We start from the raw sequence: 8,458 nt of genomic DNA, 5'->3' as shown, positions 1-8,458 counted from the left end.
GTCTTGAAGTCTTCATATTAGGTTTGATCGATAATAGGGTACCAAAACAGTACTATAACATTACTAATCATTGCGTCAGCCAGTGGCGTAGCAAGACTCTCGTAAACGCAAAAATATGTGGAAATGGCACTAAAAACTCTCGGACATAAGCTAAAACAACGCTTTTTTTTTATTTCGTCAAAGAGCATAACATGTCGCTATTAAATGGCAATGGTAACCTAAAATTTGCCGTTTATCTTGGTTACTTCAATTTTTATCATACGGGCTTCTTCTTCTGCCCCTTTTCTGCGTTTCTGTGCCTCACTGAGAGGTTTTGCTTTCGACATCATTATGACAGCCTTCGTAATTTTACCGGTGCGATCAAACCACAGGACGCGGAAAATCGACTCCCTGACATTGTTACGTAACAAAACTATTTGAGCAGAAGTAACATCAACGTTATAAGATGTGCATTACTGGTTTTGCAATGCAGCTTTTGGTTTTGCGGCTTAAATTTCTAAATTCTAACCGCTTGGGCCCCTTTGTGCTGTGGGCCCTCCCGCGACCGCGGGGGTTGCGGGGGTGGATGCTACGCCACTGGCGTCAGCAAAATAATAATAATTCTAAATGTACTGGAATAATATTGCTGATTTAAGCCATGGTTTTCAGGCCGGGCTTGGGATTATATTAAGCAAACGTTGTTTAAAAGTCATCACTCAGTAAAATAGGTCTATATAGGCTACTTAACTATGATTCATACCTTTATTGCTTAAGAGGAAAAAATGATGTACCGATGATACATACCTGTTGGAGTCACATTTGTGAGTCAGAGCCGAATTTTTATATCGGGCTTGAGTTTATGTAAAGCAAACGTTCAAAAGTCTATTCTTTGTATCCCACTGACGTTAATATGTTCATAAATACGTTTTATTTTTTCCATTTCCAGTCAGTTTAACGTAATGTGCTTGTGTCAAGTTTAAGATTTTAATGATATGTAGAACAATGCCTCTCCACATTTCACTGGTTTCATATAAGGTAAAATGCGTGATGAATGTATAAAATGCAACTGTTTGTTCGAATATAATTCAGTGAAAAAGAGAGACATCCGTGCTTCGATGTTTTAAATTTCTGATATCTATCACCCACTAGCGATTTCTTTTGAATCGACCATTGGTTCCGTTTTGCAGCTTCGCCATGACTGACCATACGATGGGTTTTCACATGCTAAGCCCAGATAATTGTTGCGATCACTGAAACGACTCGGTTTCTCCAATAAACAATGAGTTTAGTTTGGATTTGATTTATTGATATTTGAGGTGTATAGAAATTCCTAAACATCTCGATCTATAGCAGGAGTGGCCAACCCGCGGCTCGCGAGCAGCATGCGGCTCCTGCGTCGGTTTTATGCGGCTCTTTTCGCCTAGGTTATTTTGAGGGAAAATATTTTGCAAGCTACGATTTATCTTACTCCGATTAAATATATTATAATTTTTCGTGCATTGTTCTTTTAGGCCGAAGATACATGAACGGCTTCATTCCCGCAATTGTCCATTATTATGCCACAATCAAATTCTTTGTTGTGAGAACGTTTATTGCACTACAAAACTGTCGTAATCGTATCGAAAAAGAAGTTGGGTGACAAGTGCGCAGTTTATCGTTCGAGTGAAATAATTGGAGTGCAGATGAAACGTCACAGACTACGTCGTCGACTATTCAGTTAATTCTGAGACGGATCGTTTGAAGTTCCCATCTAGTCTCAGATGAGGCTGCAACTGAGTGGAAAATGATCGATCTTTATGGAGAACACCAACTGAAATGCGTTTTATGGGAAGGGATCATTGACCTATGGCAAAGCAAGCCAATTTCACATGAAATCAAACAATTGATCTGTTCTGACTGACGCATATGTGAAAGAACTGCTTCGATTAGCTACTACGTCACACGCCAAGCCATATATAAAAAGCATTGTTCAATCCAAGTAGCGCCAGAAGTCCCACTAAGAAGCATGCATGACAACAAATGGCTTGTAAATTTCTGTCCTAATCATGTTGGTTAGTGACATTCACAATAAACTAGCATTCTACCTTACTGACCTCACTTCTACCTGAATAAAGGTATATCTGATGTTCATGTGTGGTCTCGTTTACAATGTGGCTCTTCGTGGTAATAAAGTACGAAATGCGGCTCTCGGTCTCTGACTGGTTGGCCAACCCGATCTATAGGTTCAGCCGCGGATTGCCTGATGTGTGGATCACTACAATAATAACGCCAGTCATAAACAGCATTAAGGGGTTCAAATAATAGTAGGCCTATATAAAACATAAAAATATATATACTACATCGTTAACACGATCTTTGAAAAAGGTTATTTGCATACTTCATCAAATTGCTCAAAATGCCGCTAAGAAATATGTGTAACAATACGTCGTCAATTCTTGGTTTTGTGTAGTTTTAAAATTATTTGGTGGTTTTATCTCGTTTTCCATTTAATGCCCATAGAGGAATTATGACGTCATAATATATACCGTATTGATCGCAAACTGAGGTACGAGAGTATTGCTGCCCGATGTAACACAATCATCTTTGCTATTATTTCATTCAATAATTAATTACCAAATGCCTTGCAATAAAAAAAATAATCTAAGCCAGGTTATCATTAAATATTTAAGGTACATGCAATTTGCGGAATTATTTAATTTTATCCGGATGTCATAAAATAAAAATATTAAAGCAATATCAGTATTTCAGGAAAATTTAATTCCATCAAAACGTACAACGTTTCATCTTTGTTCTCATATAAACCGTGGATACATATACAGTTTGGCATAGGAAGGTTTAGATTGGTGGTGATCGAATTACTTTGCACTGTTCCATAATTTACTGATTTTTTCTTATTGTATCGGTTATCTGCAATGACATTGGGCAGGGCATTCGCTTCGGAGTGTTGTCAATAATAGTTTGAAGATTGACATGGAATATATTGCCTGGTTTGCAGGAGTGCTGATGACATCATCAGCATTTGACAAGCAAAAGTTTTAGGAGTTTATAAATATAGATTTAATTAAGATATTCTAACAGTTTTATTGTTTAAAAAGGGAGTAAGTAGAATTCAAGACGATATTATATTTGAAATGCCTATTTATTATTGTGTTGTGTATATGTGTAGCATGAAGTATATTGCACTTTTAACAATTTGAGTATTTTGCGCTAGGCAATTTAAACAAACAATCCTGAATCCGCATAAAATAGGCATTTAGTTATTCTAATGGACTTGGTAAAATCAAGTAGTGAAGGGAATATGCGAGGGATTGGTTAAAATAGCGAAAATCAATGCCATAATATTGATATTTCAGCTTGAACATTTGTCTTCTTCCGCTACTACACGGACGGTAGTTTATTAGAAATTATTCCACAGTCTCTTAAACATTACAAATTTCACAAAGGCGCTAGTATTATGACACTCTATTCTGTGACCAACCCGAGTCGTTTCTGAGCAAATTGTTATCGATATTTCTCCGAACTATTCTCAGCATCATGATTCACATTGGCGATTAAATTGATGGCAAAGATTCCAGTATTAAAGTTTCTTATTCTTAATACTTGTCATTCTCAACAACAATATAACCTGGTATTAATATTTTTTTCGCAAAATAAATACATTTTCATTTGCCTCTCGGCAAGAATACTTTTAATATTAAATTGAATATTTTTGTCAGACAATCGCGCAAAGTTACAGTAGCAGTATTAAAATAAAAACATGGATTAAATATTTGTAATATTTGAGCATTATTTCAATCATGTCTTAATTTATGACGATAGTGATTATATCAGTTGAAATATTTCACAAACAAAATTCAGCTATTATTTTCATTTATATAAATTACATAATTCCAATTTTGATTGAATGTATTCTAGTATTTAATCACATTGTGAAAGGCTTCGGGGTATGATATTATGACGACTTATTTGTGAAATCATATTTTCTCCATATATTGAAAGTATCCAGTTTCACGTGTTGACATCAACGTCAGTCACAAGTAAATTTAGTTGTGATATTCATTGCTACTTCGACAATAAAGTCGAAACCACAAAAATATGATTACCTCAATTACCAATCACTGATAAATCTATATAAAGTCTTAGCTTGTCAATCTAATGGTACTTGAAAATCTCTTTCAAGAGCACTCGAAGAACCTCGACTTTGCTTTAAGCAAATTTGTATTAAATATAATATTTTAAAGTTGTGTAAATCGGTCAGAGAGTGTTGTATTGAATCGTATTTTAAGCTTGAGATGAAGTGAAAGCTTTCTATGCTCGTAGAAAGGAATAGATTCACCGAATACATTGTTTCACAAACGAGAAATGCACAAATATATGGACGCGATAATCGGCGAACAAGAAACAACAATAAGTAAATACGACAATTCAAGTAAAGGAAATTTAAAGTCGATTGGGCCATTATTTAGTAAAAGGCGTCCCAACAACAATAACAACAAGATAAGCCCCAAGAACAACAATAAGAATTTAGCAATATACAATTCGAGTGTAATAAAGTATTTAATCATTGGTATCTTCATTAACCATAACTTCTCATTTCCTATAAGCATCCTACGGTTGATGGCTGATATCGTGAAGTGCCATAGTTACCAGTAAATTGATTCAGAATTTCTGACCTGCATAGCACAGCAAGCCCCGGGAAACCTAAGAAAAGATAGCAATCCTGTAAAAATAAACGTGAGGTTATTGAAAATAGCAGTAACTGTGCCTGTTATTGTTTACGAGATGAGTGGATCACAATGTTCTGACTACACTAAAGTTAGTCACGAATTTATCACGTCCCGCGTAAAACTTACAAAAATTCGGATTTCTCATGCTTTTTTCATTTGTATCGATTACTGAAAATTGCCTGCGGAGCGTAATTCTTAAGCTGTGGTTTTAATTTTGACCTTCATTTAGAAGTAGAAGAATGGTATTTCGGAATCGTTTGTCACGTACAAATGTACGCCTACTGTATTATTAATAGTAGAACATCATATTATTATTACCAACATCTATTCCAACCTGGATTATGGGCGTTTTCGTCATATTAATAGTTTTCTTTATGTATAATATATACATTTACTTTCCGCTACGGAATCCTAATTTAATATCTGGTTCTGTTGATCTTATTACGGTGGATTTATTCCCGTTGTGTTGCGTACGGATAATCTGACTCCGGTAGAATGTCGACTCCGAATTGACGAATAATTTGACTCCCATTTAACATTAGCAACCATACACACTTTCTCCCTATTAACTCAAAATTGTCATGCCTCACCATTTGTGCCGCGCCTCTGAGTTTTCTCGCAAGAAGATTTGTGAAGAAAATCATGTCGAAAGTATAAAAATAGAAACTCATAGTAGCCTTCACTGTTAAATCATAATCGGTAAATTCATCCCGATTTCTAAAAAAAATATCTTATCTTAGTTTAATTTTTCAAAATGAATAAGCGAGTATTCAAGTACGTCATTTACAATTGATAATATAAATGATCAACAATATTTGTTTATTATAGTTAGAACTTTACTTGTTTTTTTACTTATTTTGTGATGGATTTAATTTGAAAAAATTGTTTCAACTCCTGAGACAAATTTCCATCACAAATACTCATTTTCTAGAATATAGGTCGTAAACAATGATTTTTGGAATCACCAAGACAAACCGCAAAAGTCTGGAAAGCGTCTCGTGGTTCTGAATAGTATAACGAAGCATATGATCTTTGTATTACAATGTTCTTGATTGTGATTTGAATATAGAAATCCAAGCATTAAAAATTATGATATTTTGAACGTGATTTAAAACTATTGTAAAAGATCAACTTTATGTATGAATAGATATACACCTTAAAATGATACTTTTTCAATATTTATCATTTCATAGTTTGTTGCTGAATAAATATCATATGACATGCTTTGTAAAATTTCCAAAGTCCAAATTTGTAAAATTTCCAAAGTCGTCAGTTTACTTCGTACCTAAAAGGGTGGAATAAAACAAACGTTAGTAGACTGTGTTTAGCTTGTTGTTGAATAAATATCATATATATGATATATATGCTTTGTAAAATTTCCAAATTCCAGTTTACTTCGTACCACGAAGGGTGGAATAAAAAGTTATTAAACGAATTCCATAGAGCCCATAGAAATGTTTGATGTGAATAAAATTAATGGCCTCTAAATAGCAAACACAATCTTCAACCACTGAAAATTCTTAAGTAATTGGTTTAGTATAGTTAATTAAGGTAGCGATTTTTTTCATAACATTAAGAAAAAAATACGTAATGGCAAAATCATAGGTCCGTTTCCTGTTTAAAAACGATGAACAAACAGTAACATTTATGTGTAAACATACTTTGTGAATATTCGCATTCATATCTTAGAAATTCTCTAATATAAGCGTTCACGTTGAAACTTCAGACATGTTTTTCAATCACGACTTAATGTGTGTAACACTATTGAGAGTTTTTACTTTGGGCGTGTTCTTGGGTATTCTTGGTATTTCAGATAAAAATAAGTTTGTATAATCATTAAAAGAATGTGTAGCAACACATTTTCTCGGAATTTAGAGTGAAAAACTTCAATCATTCTTGTGATACATTTCCTTTTAATTAAAGCAAAATTATATAGTCTGCGAATATGTATTCAGTTGGATATCAAATAAGTCACAACTCACAATTACAGAAAATGAAAGTGTATACTAAGGAGGGATTATTATCTATATTTAGTTGGTTACGGCGAATCAGCTCAATACAGTATTATTGCAGCAGCTTATCGCTTAGGATTTGGAGTCAAGATTTGGACTAGAGCAAAAAATGCGATGCTGAATGCTAGATTTTGTGTGATTGAATAATAAAATTAGAGTAATATTGGAAATGCATCTTGGGTATTTAAAAAAATTATTTAAAAATAATGATTTGAAAGAAAATATAAGCAAAAGCAACAAGTTGTCATTCAAACGTTTAAAAAAAATTACTTAAATCCGTTAAAAAACATAAATTAAATCCGCAATTGGAATGTTATGTTCCGAGCATATAATTTGAACCAGAAAAGTCGATAGGTCACAGGAAAAAACTAAAATTTGGCTTTAAATAGCACATTATAAACATTATGAGGCACTAATCAGTATTATAGTCTTACCAATTCATGTTCCAATTCAGCTAAAAATTCCATCAAGTTTAGAAAGGTATAAACACAAAATTTTCTATTATGGAAAACGTTTAGCATTCTTCAAATCACCATGATATGTAGTAATCTTCAGTCTGTAAAGGAAATGGTCATCCATATTAAGTCTGGACACATCACGCTTATGACGTCACATCATGCCGGCCACTCGTGCAGGAACCCTGATTTCGTATTAAACCTTGAGTGACTTGAGCATGCATTTAAGTTCGTGACGCAATTTCTCGCAATCATTCGATGTGATATTAACAAGGTTAAAAATAAATAACATAACCGTTGTCCGACATTATTCCGCCCTATAATTAGCAACGTGAAAGCTTATATTCTTAAACAAGATTAGATTCACGTTGAGAGCTGTTACAGTTTAGGGCTTTAAGAAAAAGGTATTTAGTCGGGAAAACGGGTTTGAGTCGTCAAGAAGTGGACTAATAGATCGCATTGATTAGTTGTTGTTGGGGATTTTGTTGTTGTTGCTATGGTTGAGAAAGTATTGACCGTTCTTCGCATATACTGGAACAATCTATTGAAACAAAACGAACAAAATTTTTAAAAATTACACCGATTTTTCACCCAAAGAAAATTCTGTTCTAACGTTTATTTTTATTTTTTTTATAAAATATGGGAACACTATATTCCGTTACGCTGTGGTCTGCATTCGTCTCACTAATCCACCGATATTTTCAGAAAAATCGGTGTTCAGGTGAGGTCTCATTTCACAGGTACCACCTATTTGCTACATTTGTGCCAATATTATTGACAATGCTCTCTTTGTTTGGAGTTTGAATTGCCAAGATGTGAAACTTACACAATACGTTTTGTTTATTTTTAATATAGGCGCGGTGTGTAATGTGCTCAGTTTAGAAAATATCAAGCATGATTCAATTCATACTTATCCATTCTTTGTTTATGTGTTTTGATCCTGCGATAAACAAAAACGTGTCTTTGTAAATAAAATATTTTGAGATGATTTTATAAATATACAATAAGCTAAAATAAGTTTTGTCAAACAAAAATTATTACTGTACGAATTAACTTGATATTAGAAGCAAAATTTACCAACCTAACCCTCTTTAATAATATTAATTGTAAGTTAATTGAAATATTCCATTAAACAATATTTGGGTGTCACGTCAACCGCAATCTGCCGTCATTCGCTTTTAGATAGTCAGTGGTATAACTTGCATCACTTCTACCGTAAAGGATTTGGGGCCTTTATCTGAGCAACCTTGTATGAAGAAAATGTTGAATACAATTCAATTCATAT

This window comes from Styela clava, chromosome 15 (assembly GCF_964204865.1).
Source record: "Styela clava chromosome 15, kaStyClav1.hap1.2, whole genome shotgun sequence".
Classification (NCBI taxonomy): domain Eukaryota; kingdom Metazoa; phylum Chordata; class Ascidiacea; order Stolidobranchia; family Styelidae; genus Styela; species Styela clava.
Note: the sequence above shows the minus strand (reverse complement) of the source record.